The sequence below is a fragment of the Lissotriton helveticus genome, chromosome 11, assembly GCF_964261635.1.
Source record: "Lissotriton helveticus chromosome 11, aLisHel1.1, whole genome shotgun sequence".
Lineage (NCBI taxonomy): Eukaryota > Metazoa > Chordata > Amphibia > Caudata > Salamandridae > Lissotriton > Lissotriton helveticus.
This window is the reverse complement of record NC_136072.1, coordinates 1,007,442,356-1,007,459,313: the sequence shown is the minus strand read 5'-3', so window position 1 is coordinate 1,007,459,313 and position 16,958 is coordinate 1,007,442,356.

The following is a 16,958-nucleotide window of genomic DNA, read 5'->3' as shown; positions in this document are numbered from 1 at the left end:
GAGGGGGACAACATGGTCTCCTACCTAGAAACCTGGCTGTGTGAAGTGGTGGTCCCCGAAGGCCTGACGCAGTTCTATACGTTGGAGAGGGCCCATCGTGTACCTGCCCGCCTGCCAGCACTGGGCCGTTCCCCTCGACCGGTGGTCGTACGCCTGCTGCATTACATGGACCGTGACCTTATATTACAGAGTGCCCAGACTTCTGGCCCATATCGAGTGGACAATGCCATGGTCTCTCTTTACCCCGATTACTCTCAAGAGGTTCAACGGAGCCGCTTTTCCTTCCTGACAGTCAAACGGGCCCTTCGCGAGGAGGGCATACAATATTCTCTGTTAATTCCGGCACACTTGAAAGTGATGATGGACGGGAAGACGAGCTTTTTTGACACGCCGGAGGACGCATGGCACTAGCTTGAGAAATATCGTGCGGGAACAGACGGTGCTGGAAAATGGGAAAGGTAGGCCGAGACTCAAGGGAAACCTCGTAGGGGCCGTCGTAATAGGAAACGCATCCTGAACAAACAGTCACCACCGACCTCGCAGACGGAGCTGGAGAGACAGGCGGCATTATAGGCGGTCTCTGCCATATCGGGGGCTGCGAAAGCGGCTTCGTTGGTGGATTCAGGATCCCGGCAGGGGTCGGAAGAGGTGATGTCGGAGGGTTCCGAGGAGGACACTGGAGGCCTGCCTCAGGTCACCCCGGGAACTGCTGATGGCCTACTGGACGAGTGACTATGCTGGACACAGATATGTATACAGTAAGGGGGTTTGCATCTGGTGCTGTCTTACACTAATGAGGATTATGGGCGTAGCCTTGCTGGAGATGGCGGGCGGCCTGGTTTCCTTCCGGGGTGGGGGCTGGCGGGGGGGGGAGATCCATGAGAGGGGGGTCTCGCCTGGGGCGTGGCACTGTCAAGAAGAGGGAGATTCCATGTACGAGGCACAGCCGGCACGCAGGGACGGTGTGATCGTTGTCCGGCTCGGTTTGGTGCAGGGTCACCTCCTCTACCTCACATTACCTGTGAGACTCTGGTAGCTCCCAGAGTATTCCCCTAAGTGGGGATTGGGTTTGGATGGGTAGCAACGGTTTGGCGCCTGTTCTGGGGAAGGGTGGGATGAGGGTTAGTTGGGGATGTTTTGAAATTTGGGGATTTGTCAGTGTGCCCGTTAGGCTGTACGGGGTTGTGCTATGTTGTGTGCTCTCCTATGGCGACCCGACTTGAGTTAAAATGTATCACCTGGAATGTGCGGGGGCTGAACTCCCTGAGGAAGCGTTATAAAGTGCATGCATATTTAGTCTGTAGGGGGATCCATGTGGCCTTCTTACAAGAAACGCACGTTGATCAGACTGAGGGGCGGGCACTGCAGAGGAGATGGAGGGGACAATTGTTTTATACTACTTACTTTGCGTTTGCCAGGGGAACTTTAATTTGGGTGCGATCAGGGGTTCCCTACCAACCCATGGACACGGTGGTAGATACAGAGGGGAGGTTTGTGGCGGTATTGGGTCGCCTAGATGGAAGAGATGTAACGCTCTGTAGTGTGTACGCCCGAACTCTGAACAAACCGCATTCTTTGCGAGGCTCTCTGGGAGGTTGGCGTCATTTTTAGCTGGCACTGTGTTCATGGGGGGGGTTTTAATTCCGTTATGGATGTGGAGTTGGATCGTTCTCACCCACCACTGGTGCAATCAGTGGTGCACAGAATGGCTAAGGCGCGGCGGGAATGGCAGGAAGCGTGGGGCCTTCTGGATGCCTGGCGGGCACATCATCCCACGGACAGGGACTACTCATTTTATTCAGTCCCGCATGATTTACATGTACGACTTGACAGTGTGTTGTGTTCACCCGGGGCCCTAGAGCTCACACACCACAGTGGATATCTGGCACGAACACTCTCTGACCATAACCCTTGTTTGATAACGGTGATCTGGTCGTGACTGCGACAAGCGATCCCGACATGGCGATTGAACCCAATGACACTAGAGGACCCAGTATTCAGTGCGGAGGTCAGGGAGGGCAGAGAACAATACTTCTTAGAAAATTTAGGGACAGCGACGAGTAGAGCCTATGAGTGGGATGCCTTCAAAGCTATAGTGAGAGGGGTATGCATTTCGTCCACCAAGGGGACGCGTAAGACGCTGCTGCACGAAATAGAACGGGAAGAGGCTTGCCTTCGACAAGCGGAGAAAGATAGTCACGTGAATGTGGGCAATCAGTAGGAGGTGATGGTGGCGCCGGAGAAGGTGGCTGTTCAGGTTGAGCGGCTCCGCTGCTTTAATTATAAGAAGTATATGGTACGCGCTCACGCTGAGAGAGATAGGGTAGGATCGCTGTTAGCCTGGCTGGCCAACCCAGCTGTCCGAGGAACCCCAATAGTGTCGCTGACTACGCCAAAAGGGAACCTGGTTTACTTGCAGAAGGAGGTCAACGACCAATTTCTGGACTATTACACGTTGCTTTACCAGAGTAGGTTAAGGGTACCGCCAAGTGATCTTGATGATTTCCTTTGTTCGATTAATTCACCATTCAATTCGATAAGACCAAAATAGACTTTCTTGACCTTTCCATCATTGCAGAGGACGAAGTCCTACACACGACCCTTTTTAGAAAACCAGCAGAACGGAACTCATTACTCCAGTCATCATCCTAGGGGTCTTAGGGACAATTTGCCCTTTGGGCAATTTTTGAGGATCCGCCGTAATTGCAGCAAGAAGGAGGATTACATGGAACAATCAGAGAACCTCATGGATCGCCTCATTGAACGGGGTTATCCGAAACGTCTAACCAAGAAGGCACGGAAGAGAGCGTGGTTCAACCCCCGAGAGACTCTGCTACAACCGAATGAACGAACCAAAAATGAAGACCAACGTCTAATATGTGTAACCACTTTTTCAACCAAGAGCCATGCAATTAAAAAGGCAGTAAACAAACACTGGACAATAATTTCAGAAGATCTTGGGTCCAATAGTCTACCCCTGCATTCGTTTAAGAAGGCAAAAAACATTCGCGATCATGTGGTATGCTCATACTTGGACAGTACATCCACACCAACCATTACTTCACTCTGGAATCTTCCACCCATTGTGGGCCATTTTAAGTGTGGCAATTGCAAGGCATGTCCCTCAACTATTCAAACGAAGGAGTTCCTTTTCAAATATCACCGCATCAAATTGAAAACGCATACTAACTGCAACACCACAGATGTGGTGTATTGCATAATTTGCCCTTGTGACCTAATATATGTGGGCCAAACTCAACAACGCGTTAAAATGCGCTTTCTACAACATTGCAGCAGGGTGAGATGTAAAGTGAGTGGGGCGTCCCTAGTTGAACACTGTACAAAAGAAAATCATCTTCCTGAAACCCATAAGTGACTTGTACTCGAACAAGTGAAACTTGGCCCAAGAGGCGGAAACATTGCCCCTATCCTCAATGTTAGGGAACTCAAATGGATAGATTTTTTCGATTCTGTACAGAATGGCCTCAATGAGTCTGAGAGTAGTTTCGCACAACTGGCTGTTTTGTAAATCTCTCTAACTCTGAACCAGCTTATCGTATCTACTACTCTTTGGCCTCTGCCAACGCCTCAATGACACAACAAGGAGACGTGTATTTTACCACCGTGTTGGGTAGGTACATGCACAATGATGTAGATTTTACCAACTCTGTTGTTTTTCCTTTGAAATTACTATCCTTGTTCTTTTTCCCAACTAATCCTGTCAATAACTGCATATCAATGTGTGGCTGTGTCTTTACCAACTTGTTTGTTAGGTACACCAGCCTTGCCTTCTTTTGAAAACACAGATTTGTCCGCCCTGTGATCCGATTCTGCATAGTAATAACATCGATTCCCATAAACTACAAGATCCTATGCTTATACTAGCATCGTCAGTGTTTTTAGCCTCAGTAAACCATGAACGTGTAACCACGTACTGGGTACTTATAATAGCAATTTGGTCCCACAACAATGTGTTCACGGTAACCCATCCGCAAGTCTTTTTCTAGTGGCACTTGATGAAAACACTATCGTTGGGCTCACGGGGTGACGCATAGCGTTCACTGTTACTTGGCAACCCATCGGCGAGTCTGCTTTCAGTTTCAGTAGCACTCGATATAAAACGTAACCACGCCCACTGCTGGTTTCGCTTCCTGGTTACGAACAACGCGTGCATTGACTGCTTCGGGACCTTGAACTTGCCAAACAAACGAGCGTAATAGGTAAGCCATCAACCGGCTGCTGTTAGGCCCCATTTCGAGAAACCTCATCTCCTAATGGGATGATCCCGAATGTTTAATGATTAGTCCTCCCTCTCCTTTGTTATGGAAACGGACAATCCCTACCAGTCCTGACCTGGACTCCTGGGACCAGTCCTGACCTGGACTCCTGGGAACGAAGGTAATTAACTATGAATGGAACGTACCATGTCGTTCTGTGTATGCTTAACCCTCTGAGCACACGTTACCCTAACTATGGCTCTTTCATGGATCTAGATTAAAGTACGAGGCCTGTTGGGACAATCCCGATGCCCGCCTACTTGCTCCTTTTCGAAGGTAAACGCCATGTTGGCCATTCATTCTGCTCAGCAAATAAATTGATCATGATTGTAAGTCCTCGCCCAGTGTAGTTATTTTAATGAAATTGTCTAGCGGGTGCCCCCGCGATGACAATCTTTGGGATCCTTTTTAGACCTGTTCTTTTAATTAGTTTTCTATCCCTTTACCCTAAGAGGCTTGCCCACCGTCCCCCCAGTCCTGATGAAGACCCGTATGTAAGGGCGACCTACCCTACACCGAGGGTCGAAACGTTGACTATTCTCACTACGTTTACCAACTCCTATTGTTAATCAAGATATGTACAGCTACTCAAAAGTATTTGGTTCTTTGTAAAAATACAGTGACAATTGCCTTTCCGTGTGGCTCCGATTTAAGGGGATCATTTCAGGAATGTATATAGAAATACTGACCACTGGTGTATATAAATGAATACTGTGTTCTAAATTCCATTTTGTTCACCGATTTCCCTCACAAACACTTCCCTCCCCTCGTATGTGGGCACAAAAATATTTTGATGATACTAATGTTTCTCTTGGATACATATCATATAACCATGAAAAGGTTGATATAGGTGCTTTGTGAATACAAACATTGTACCGGTTCATTTGTTTTCTTTCTTTTTTTCATTGCTACAAAATCTTCGCACTGTATAAAAAATAAAAAAAATAAAAAATTCTTCTTTCAAGTCCGGGACTCCTCTGTCCATAACAGATTTCCTAGAAGCAGCACAATTGCCGCGACTGGAACCAGAGCAAGGTGCCAAATTAGGAGCAGTTATTTCCTTGGGAGAGATCAGAGCAGCAGTTAAACACATGGCCAAAAGAAAGATGCCGGGGGTAGATGGTCTCCCAGTGGAGTTTTACGCAACATATATAGATCTCCTTGCACCGCAATTGCAATCAGTGTACAATGAGGCGTGGGAGTTGGGCAGGCTGCCCCTGTCCACCAGAGAAGCGATCATAGTGCAGCTACTGAAGAAGGGCAGAATCCCCACATCTAGGTCGGCGTACAGACCGCTATCGATGCTCAAGGTAGACTATAAGATACTGAGTAGGATTTTAGCCACGCGACTCGTAGATCACATGTGCTCTTTAGTACACCCAGACCAATCGGGCTTCATCCCCACCAGGAATACAGCGACGTGTATACGGCGGTTACTACGGATTATGGGGGAAGGAGGTGAGGGATCCTCGGGAGCAGCGGTGCTATCGGTGGATATCGAAAAGGCCTTCGACAGTGTGGAGTGGCCATATCTATTCCGGGTACTGAAGGAATTCGGCTTAGGAGATCTTTTTATACGCTGGACCCGGCTGTTGTACAATTCAGCCACAGCCAGAGTACGTACGGGACGCGCAATATCAGCGGCGTGCCTGGTGGAGAGAGGTACCCGCCAGGGCTGTTCATTATCACCACTGCTGTTCGCACTGGCAATTGAACCTCTGGCAGCACATGCACGACAGGGACGATCTTATGAGGGTGTCTTGCTACGCAGTGAGACTCATTACATATCCCTATACGCGGATGACCTTTTACTGTACCTGGCAGATGCAGAGGACTCCACACGGGCAGCTCGGGCCCTGCTCCAGGAGTTTGGCCACTTGTCAGGATTAAAGGTGAACTGGAACAAGACCTGCCTGTTTCCCTTGACTCCGGGCGCTCAGCAACCACTGGCGCTAGGGGACCTACGATCGGAGCCTGAGTGCTTATCATACCTGGGTGTCAGCGTATACCACGCTCCCTCCGACCTCTTGGAGGGAATTGTGGGCGGTGCGATGAGGGGGCTAAGAGGTAGTATAGGGTTTTGGCAAACCCTTCCTCTTTCGGTTGCTGGGAGGATAGCGCTTCTAAAGATGGTGGCACTCCCACGGTTGCTCTACTTCTTTCGTACTTTACCGATATGGATCCCTGTGTCGTTCTTCAAGACGCTCCGTGCACTGGTGACGGGTTTTATTTGGGGTTCAGGTAGAAGGCGGGTAGCGCTGAACACCCTGATTAGGCCTAGAGTGGAAGGGGGGTTGGCGGTCCCAGACTTTGAGTGGTATTATTTAGCGGCAAGGCTGCAGTGGCTCACACAAGCCATAGCCCGAGAGTTTAGAGGCCCAGACGGACCACAGGGTAGAGTAATTCCCCGCCACGTTCTGTCCTTCATAGTACTTAAGCAGAAAATTGGGCTGGAGCAGCTCACCCTTGAAGAGCTCACCCTCCGACTGTGCTGGCTGCGAAGCCAGAAACGAGCAGGTGTTACTATTCCGTATGCTCAGGAAATTCCCCTGGGTATTTTCACCGCCCTCCCACATGGAGGGGATTGGTTGGCACTGGCCGGCTGGGAAGAGTGCGGGCTTCACATGATTGGAGATTTGTACAAGGTCGGTACCCTGTTACCCTTCCACGATTTGCAGAGTGCCTTCGATTTGCCGAGGGGAGATTTTTTATTACACGCCGCCCTTGTAGCGGGAATCCAAAAACAGTGGAAGATGGGAGTGACGGAACCCCCGACTTCTTTGGGCTGTCAATACGTTACTATGGCGGTGGGTACGTTCAAAGCCGTCACCTGCTTATATAGGCGACTGTCCACGGAAGGGCTCCAACCTTTGGATAAGCCAAAGGGCAAATGGGAGGAGGACCTTGGCAGGTCCATACCCGAGACGACATGGTCGCAGCTGTTGAGGAGGACCTGGAAGGGCACGCGCAACGCCAGGTTCCAGCTGGTCCAATTTTTTACTTTACATAGGGCCTATTTAGCACCGGTTAATATTCACCAGTATTTCGGGGGCACTCCATCGCAGTGCCCTAAGTGCAATAAAGAAGGCGCTGACTTTGGCCACATGTTTTGGGCCTGTGCGGGACTGGGATCCTATTGGACGGAAGTGGTAGCATGTTTGAACGGATTAACGGGGCGTACACTGGAGGTGGAGATGGGAACTTGCCTTTTGCTTTGGTTCCCGCACACCCCTAACACTAAAATTACTAGCAATTTTACGATTTGGGGTTGATAATGGCAAAAAGGGAGCTTACCATGCATTGGAAAGCAAGAGCGGGATCTAACTTTCACAGGTGGAGGGTGAGTTATTTGAATTGGGCGGGCAGTGAAGGGACGCTTCGTTTGCAGCTAGCCAGGCGTACCGGTAATGATAAGGCACTGGAGGCGGCAAGAGCGTGGGGGGCATTGGTAGCGGAGCTCCAGTCACCTATGGCAGAGGATGGGGAGGACGAAGGGGATGTAGGAATGGCTCAGAACACGGAGACCAAAATGGGGAACACTGGAGAGTCTGATGGGGAGGGGGATACCTCAACGCACAACGAGACGGGTCAGCATGCACTCTAGGTTAAGAAGTACTGCGGATTCAGGGCAGGGCTCAGAACACACAGGAGTAACTAAAAGGAACCTCCTGTTCATTGAGACCGGGGGATGGTGTTATTCTATGTTAACCCGTGTTGGACAAATTGAATCCTTGTTTGCATGTTTAGACGAGGGGGGATAGGCGAGGGCACACTGACAAGGGGGGTGGGGGTAGAGAGGGAGGTGGGCAGGGTTGATAGGGGAAGAATGAGTCGCATCTCCTGATTTTACGGATTGATTTTGGGACCATCTGCGCAATGGCCTAGAATACGATAATGGTGTGATGGTATGTTGGAATAAGAAAACAATAAAAAGTCATTAAAAAAAAAATAGAGGAGACATGTCCTAGCAGTTTGGATTGGTCTCTTGCTTTGAGGTGGGAAAAATACTTATTTGCGTGTGTAGGAGAGTAGGGTCTGCTTTCCTATGGTCACCCCATTTGTTTGCTTTTTGCTTCACTGGTTTTCGACTTAATGTGGCTGTGGGCCTGCTAATCAGACCCACAGCCCTGCTGTTCTCTCTCTAAATTTCACACCATGTACTTTAGGTTCATCACCAATTGGGATTTGGGTCACTCTGGTGAGTCCCTGTACAGTGTACTATTGGTACCCAGGGCATAGGTGCACCCAAGGCCTACCAGGGGCTGCAGCATATCTTATGCCACCCCTGGCTGGCCATCCAAACTGACACAACTGGCTGATCACTCAGCTGGGGCAAGGTCGTGTAATCACCCCTTGCTTAGGTATAATATTCCTATACCTAACCTTATATATAGACACATATGCACCTATACGTCACTCCTATAGCAGGCCTTAACAATCCTGAAGGCAGAGTGCTTGGTTTTATGTGAGATGGTGCTCTAGCATGAGCTGAGCCTGTCTGCAGCTTTCAGAACCATGTCCTTATAGCTGTTCTATGATATAGCCATACCATATACTCTTAAGTGCATTATGAACCTCGCGGTTAAATGCTAACTTTGGTTTGGCTTTATCAAAACATAATGTGTAAGGTGTCATACGCTTTGGAATACTACTCCCTCGCCAGCACTCCAGCCCCAGCTCTGGCGCGAAACTGAACAAGGGGAAAGGGGGGTAACATCCCCTTCCTGGGTCCCACCCATAGGCGGGACCTAGCAGATAATCCAGCCACTAAATTTGGTATATAGGTAGGAGCTGAGTCCCAAGACTTTAGATGTTATCCTGACTGAAACTCTGATACGAAACTCTGGACCTTCGACATCCTACTCGACGTAGAAGACTGAAGAATCTCCCTTGTGGTCAAGGAGTGACCACCCTGCACAAGCAGGCACCATCAAGCGATCAACAGTTTGCTTTGTCGACGCTCCTGCCAGGGCCCGAGCACAGAGCCTGACAAGACCCGGACTTCCAGACTTCCTTCAGCCCGATCCACAGCCACAGCAAAGCTGAGACCCGTGGAGTCGACGCGAGACGTGGGACTGGCCAACTTGGAAAGCCAGCAAATTTCTTTCCGTGCAACTTCTGAGGCACCCTCGAAGTTGTGCATTGGGGATTGAGAAGCCCCAGCCCCGAGCACCAACTGCACCGAAGATCAGCCCTCCACACTCCACGAGTTCTGCGTGGGGCCCTTCTGCATTTTCCTGCTCGACGCGTCTATCCGGTCATTTGCCTGTTGGCTAGTGGCCTCTGTGACGACGAAACCTTTGATTTACAATGCTGGTGTGGTTGCTCCAGACTGGCCCTTGCTCCCCTGAAAAGGAGCAGCCCATCAGACCTTGCTGTTCTGATTAAGAAGTCATCTTCCTTTTCTGCGTGGGTTGCCTTTGCCAAGGCTTGTTGACTCCAATCCGGAAGCCGACACCGCCGACAGCGTGATCCTTCATGGGACAGTCCGTGCCCAGCTCCTGGTCGTCGTCGACACCTCCTGGTCCAGGTGGCTGCAGAGACAAGCTTCACGACATCTCCTGATTGCTTCGCGACATCGCCTGGTTCCTTACTGGTTCCATCCTGGTCACTGGCTAGGACCCAGACTCTGTCCCCTCTGCTTTTAGGTACTCTTCATCCTCGATCCACCCTTGGATCCACCCGGAAACTTCTCTCCTGGTCGCCTGCAGCATCTTTCTCCAAGGCTCCATAGGAATGAGCGAAGAAACCCGACACACTTTGACACCTATGCACCCGCTTCCTGTGGGTGAGGTAACACGAGTATTTCGGTACTCCTGTGGGTATTGACTATCCTAGTGTCCTAGTTTCAAGTAGCTTTTCCCCAGTCCATCCAGAAGTGTCCTAAAAGAACTAGTTTCCAATTCTTTTGTTCCCATTCTAACTCTATGGTAACTCACATGCGTGTAAAGACACTGCACGCGCATCCCGTGGGCCTCCTGCTCTCCATCCATTGGTAGTACAGTGTAGCCCCAGCGATTCTTAAGGCCATAGGCCTTTCCTTTGTTCGTGACGTGGTTCTTATACCACTATTTTAGTATATGGTTCGAAGTGCCCCTAGGGCATTACTGTATTTTGTGCAACTTATTGAATTTTGTTTAAGTATCTTGTTATGTGCTGGTGCCTCTGACCTCATAAAGAGTTCAGAGGATTGTGTTAGAAATAAATACATATATATTTTGATATGCAACCTGTGTGGTGTCCTTTCACTTGGTATTAAAGGGATTGCATGTGGTAAAACAGCTGGCTTCACATGCCCTCTTGAGTTTAGCCTAAGACTGCTTTGTCCATGCTACCACTAGGATAGCTGGTCTAGAAGGTTGACTTTACAACCATCACCATAAGGGTTGTTTGGACTGGTGCAAGGTGCTCACTAGAATAGTGAACATCATATACCAGGCCAACTTCTCACATTGGTGTGCAGCGGTTGGGATTTGAGCTTGCTGTTGTTTTACCAATTGTAATCTTTGCAATATCATTTGAAAGATCATACAGGTACCTATAGGTACATATAAAACAAGACTTAGAAGACTTAAGTTCTACTGAACTTAGTTGTTGTAGACCAAAGGGCCTAGCACACCCTGACTACGACTCCTAGGGAGGTTCAGTAGGAAACACTTAGTGTAGGTAGGTGCACACACCACACCTCACTAGATCATGTCTGCCACAGGTGAGCCAAGTGTAACTCTACCTGTGGGGAGTGACCCTCCAAGGGCATCCCATAGATATGAAATACTCAACTTCCAAGAGCTGAGACACTTGTGTACCACAAGGAGGTTGAAACAGGGTTCCAACCCTACCCTTCAGCACCTGATGGAAATCCTAGAATAGTATGATGCTCAGAAAGCATCTGGTTCAAGTCTTACAGGGAATGCAGATGAGGTCCTGCCCTCAGTAGAGGATACCACTGATCCTACTATCATAGATAATGAGGATGATGAGGAGGCAGATGACTCTGAAGATGGGGAAGTCAGAAGACTTAGCCAGGCCAATTTGGGGCTGAGCATGGGGTAGCCCCATTCAGGCCTCCAAGTGGGTTTAACCAGAGGTATAGGAGGGACAGATCTCACTCAGGTGAATCTCTCCACTCCAATGGCTCTAGAGGTTCTCAGAGGGGAATGACTTCCCCTCAAAGGAGAGAACATGAGGCTAGGATGAGGGAAGTCCTACTCAGAATAGAAAAGGAAGAACTTGCCCTAGCCCAAGCAAAACTTGCTTTGGCAAGGGAGCAAAAGTTAAGTGGATTAGATTCTACTGGTGGCAGCAATATCCCTAAGGATAAAGACAGGTCCTATGGCAATAGACACCTGAGTAAGATTGTCCCCCCCTACAAAGTTGGGGATGACATTCACAAATGGATAACTGCTTTGGAGAGTGCCTGCAAAGTACAGCAGGTACCCCAAAGTCAGTGGGCAGCAATCTTGTGGCTCTCCTTTGCAGAAAAAAGAAGAGACAAGCTCCTCACAGTTAGTGATGATGATGCTAACAATCACACTGTCCTGAAGAGTGCTCTAATTGATGGGTTTGGCCTAACCACTGAACAGTACAGGTTGATGTTCAGAGATACCCAGAAGATACAGACTCAGGACTGGACTGATTTTGTTGATTGTGCCACTAAGGCTCTGGAAGGCTGGTTGCTGGGAAGTAAAGTTAAGGACTATACAGGATTGTATAATTTGATCATGAGAGAACAAATACTTAACAATTGTCAAAACCAGTTGTTGCACCAACACCTGATTGACTCAGATCTGACCTCTCCCCAAGAATTGGGAAAGAAGGCAGACAAATGGGTCAGAACCAGGGTTAGGCAGAAACCCCAGAACCAAGGTGGTGATCAGAAAAAGGCAGACCAAAAAGGTGGGGATCAGAAACCAAAAGACCAGAAGTCTTCATCAGGCCCCCAAACTTCTAATGAAGGGGGGTCCCAAACTTCTAAGAAGAAGAAGAAAGAAGGTCCAAAGAAACCTTGGTGTAATTATTGTAAATCTGCCTCTCACTGGTTTAGTGAGTGCACCAAGAAAGGTACAGCCCCTACCACTGTAGCCCCTAAGGCATCGGCACCCCCTAGTACAGTTAACAGTGGTAGTTCCCAACCCAAGGTTATAGTGGGGTTAACCATGGGTACTGAGGTGGATTCTGGCTTAGTCAGGATACCAACCCAGGCTGTTCTTGTCGGTAATGTGGACATGGCTATGTCCTCAACTGTGAGTCCCAGTACTCCGGGCAAGTACAGGCACACATCTTTAATCAATGACAAAGTGGCTCAGGCCTACAGGGACACATGTGCCAGTGTCACTATGGTGACACCTAACTTTGTGGACCCTGGACAGATTGTACTGGGTGATAATTACCTGGTGACCAATGCTAGCAATGTCACTACTACCCATAGTGTGGCAGTTGTTAACTTCTCCTGGGGAGGGGTAACTGGCCTCAAACGAGTTGTGGTAAGTGCAGACCTACCAGTTGAATGACTGTTGGGCAATGATCTTGAATCCTCAGTATGGTCAGAAGTGGAGTATAGGACTCATGCAGAGATGTTAGGCATATCAGCACATGTCCTTGCTGTGACCAGTTCACAGGCCAAAAAGTGCCAAACTGAACAGGCCTTGGATCCTGAAACTATGGACTAAGTGCCATCCAAGAGAAAGAGCAGTAGGGTTAAGGCAGTGCCTTCCCCCCTGCCTACAAGTGAGGATCAGCCTTCTCAGGAAGCTGATTCTGAGACTCCTGGAGGAACTGTCCTAGAAGAACTTGAACCTGACCAGGTCGAGTTTCTTGGGACAGGGGGACCTTCAAGGGCAGACTTGAGGCAGGCACAGTTAGACTGCCCCTCTCTTGAACCCCTCAGACAGCAAGCTGCTTCTGAGGCTGCTGGGAATGCTACAGGTACCCATAGTGTTTATTTGGATGTAGGACTCCTTTATTCTGAGGGTCGAGACCCCAAGCCTGGTGCTTCCAGGAGGTTGGTCATACCTCAGGCCTTTAGGGGTTTCTTTCTTATCTTAGCCCATGATATTCCCTTAGCAGGACATCTAGGCCAGAACAAGACTTGGGACAGGCTTGTCCCTCACTTTCTCTGGCCCCACATGTCAGAAAATACTAAGGAGTTTTGTCGCTCCTGTGTGACCTGCCAAGCCAGTGGCAAATCAGGTGGCACAACAAAGGCCCCCCTCATACCACTACCTGTGGTGGGGGTACCCTTTGAAAGAGTTGGGATTGACATTGTTGGACCAATGGATCCCCAAACAGCCTCTGGGCACAGATTTATACTGGTGGTAGTGGGTCATGCCACCAGGTATCCAGAAGCTATTCCCCTAAGGACCACAACAGCACCTGCTGTGGCAAGAGCACTCCTGGGAGTTTTCTCAAGAGTGGGCTTTTCAAAGGATGTTGTCTCAGACAGAGGTGCAAACTTCATGTCTGGGTACTTGACTGCTATGTGGAAGGAGTGTGGTGTTAATTACAAATTCACTACACCCTACCATCCACAGTGCAATGGGCTTGTTGAAAGATTCAACAAGACCCTCAAGGGTATGATCAAGGGTTTACCTGAAAAACTTAGGCGAAGATGGGACATCCTTCTACCCTGCCTTCTGTTTGCTTACAGAGAGGTCCCACAAAAGGGGGTTGGCTACAGCCCTTTTGAGCTTTTGTTTGGGCATCCTGTAAGGGGACCCCTATGTCTGGTTAAGGAAGGATGGGAGTTACCTCTCAAAAAGCCTAAACAAGACATAGTGGACTATGTACTTGGTCTCCGCTCCAGGATGGCTGAGTATATGAAGAAGGCTTCTAAAAACCTTGAGGCTAGCCAAGAACTTCAAAAAGCTTGGCATGACCAAAAGGTTGTGCTGACTGAGTACCAGCCAGGACAGAAGGTGTGGGTGTTGGAGCCAGTGGCCCCAGCAGTACTCCAGGACAAATGGTCTGGACCCCACACCATTTTTGAGAAAAAGGGAGAAGTCACCTACTTGGTGGACCTTGGAGCCCCTAGGAGCCCCCACAGGGTGCTCCATGTCAACGGACTCAAAGCATATGTTGACAGGGCAGACATGGGCTAGCTCATGGCTACAGATGAGGGACAGGAGGAAGAGAGTGACCCTCTCCCAGACCTGTTGACTCAGAACCCTGATGATGGTTCAGTTGATGGTGTGGCCTTAGCTGGCAGCCTCACTGACCAGCAGCAAAAGGACTGCAGACAAGTTCTACAGTCCTTTAGACATATGTTTTCATTGACACCTACTCAGACTAACTGGTGCACCCATGAGGTGGACACTGGTGACAGTCTGCCTGTGAAGAGTAAGATCTACAGGCAAGCTGACCATGTCAGGGACTGTATAAAGACTGAGGTACAGAAAATGCTTAAGTTGGGAGTAATTGAGCCATCAGAGAGCCCCAGGGCCAGCCCAGTAGTCCTTGTACCAAAACCTCACACCTAAGATGGTAAGAGAGAGATGAGGTACTGTGTGGACTATAGAGGTCTCAATTCTGTCACTAGGACAGATGCTCACCCAATTCCAAGAGCCGATGAGCTAATTGATAGATTGGCTTCTGCCAAGTTTCTGAGCACATTCGATTTGACAGTTGGCTATTGGCAAATCAGGTTAGCTGAGGATGCCAAGGCCAAAACTGCTTTCTCAACCCCAGGAGGTCATTATCAATTTGTGGTAATGCCCTTTGGTTTGAAGAATGCACCTGCCACTTTCCAAAGGTTGGTGAACCAAGTCCTCACTGGGTTGGATGACTTTTGTGCAGCTTATCTTGATGATATTGCTGTCTTCAGCTCCACCTGTGAGGATTACCCGATCCACCTGAAGAAGGTTTTAGAGGCCCTGCAGAAGGCAGGCCTAACTATCAAGGCCACAAAGTGCCAGTTAGGGCAGAGGAAGGTTGTGTACCTGGGCCACCTTGTAGGTGGGGGTGAGGTTCAACCACTGGAGAGTAAGATCCGGACCATCAAGGACTGGGATCCTCCAACCACCCAGACACAGGTCAGAGCTTTCTTGGGCCTGTCTGATTACTACAGAAAGTTTGTTAAGAACTATGGGTCCATTGTGACACCACTTAATGACCTGACTTCAAAGAAGATGCCAAAAAAGGTTCAGTGGACAGTTAGTTGTCAAAAGGCATTTGATGACCTGAAGAAGGCCATGTGCTCTGCACCTATTTTGAAGAGTCCTGACTACTCCAAAGAGTTTATTGTCCAAACAGATGCTTCTGAGTTGGGGTGGGAGCTGTGCTTTCACAACTTAATGTAGACGGTCAAGACCAGCCCATTGCTTTTATTAGCAGAAGGCTGACCCCTAGAGAGAAACGTTGGTCAGCCATTGAGAGGGAGGCCTTTGCTGTGGTTTGGGCCCTGAAGAAGTTGAGGCCATACTTGTTTGGCACTCACTTCAAAATTCAGACAGACCATAAGCCCCTCTTGTGGCTAAATCAGATGAAGGGTGAGAATCCCAAACTGCTCAGGTGGTCCATTTCCCTACAGGGGATGGACTTTACAGTGGAGCACAGACCCGGGACTGACCATGGCAATGCAGATCGTCTCTCCAGGTACTTCCACTTAGAACATGAAGACACAACTGGTTAGGTTAGTCTAATGTCCCTGCGTTGGGGGTGGGTTATGTAGGAGAGTAGGGTCTGCTTTCCTATGGTCAGACCATTCTTTTGCTTTTTGCTTCACTGGTTTTCGACTTAATGTGGCTGTGGGCCTGCTAATCAGACCCACAGCCCTGCTGTTCTCTCTCTAAATTTCACACCATGTACTTTAGGTACATCACCAATTGGGATTTGGGTCACTCTTGTGAGTTCCTGTACAGTGTAGTATAGGTACCCAGGGCATAGGTGCACCCAAGGCCTACCAGGGGCTGCAGCATATCTTATGCCACCCCTGGCTGGCCATCCAAACTGACACAACTGGCAGATCACTCAGCTGGGGCAAGGTCGTGTAATCACCCCTTGCTTAGGTATAGTATTCCTATACCTACCCTTATATATAGACACATATGCAACTGTAAGTCACTCCTATGGCAGGCCTTAACAATCCTGAAGGCGGGGGGGCGGAGCTTGCCGGCAGCGATGATGGCCACCTAATTCCTTAGCTCCGCCGGCACTAACAATAATCCTCCATTATCCTGGTTCTGAGCTGCAGATTTGGCCCCCCGCCCCCAGCATTGGACGTCGGAGGGGATCGTGACTCTGGCGGTCCCGGAGCGGAGTAAGCCCGACACCGGGGGAAGTGCGCGTCGCACTGAGTAGAGCCGTGCGAAGATAGGCCGCAAGCCGCGGTCCCCAGCAGCCCATAGATCCACGCGACGTGCACTTGCATCTGGCCGCGGAGTGTGGGTCTGCCCCGGGAGCTGGGAAACGGTCCCTGCGCTGTCCGGCCCGGAGCACCCCCAACGAGGACGTACACTGAGAGGCCTGTGGCGCGGTCCCGACCGGGCCGGTCCCGCATCAGAAAGCGCTCTTTAGCCCCGAGTGGCGGTGAAAGTGCTACGCCGTGAGGGAGCGCCATATTGAAGACAGGCCCGGCGGTGAAGGAGGCTTCATGTTGACAAGGCTGGGGGGCAACGCAGCCGGGACGGGGACACGCCTGAAGGCAACTGGGCATCACATAGTACCCTTATATACATATATAGGCAC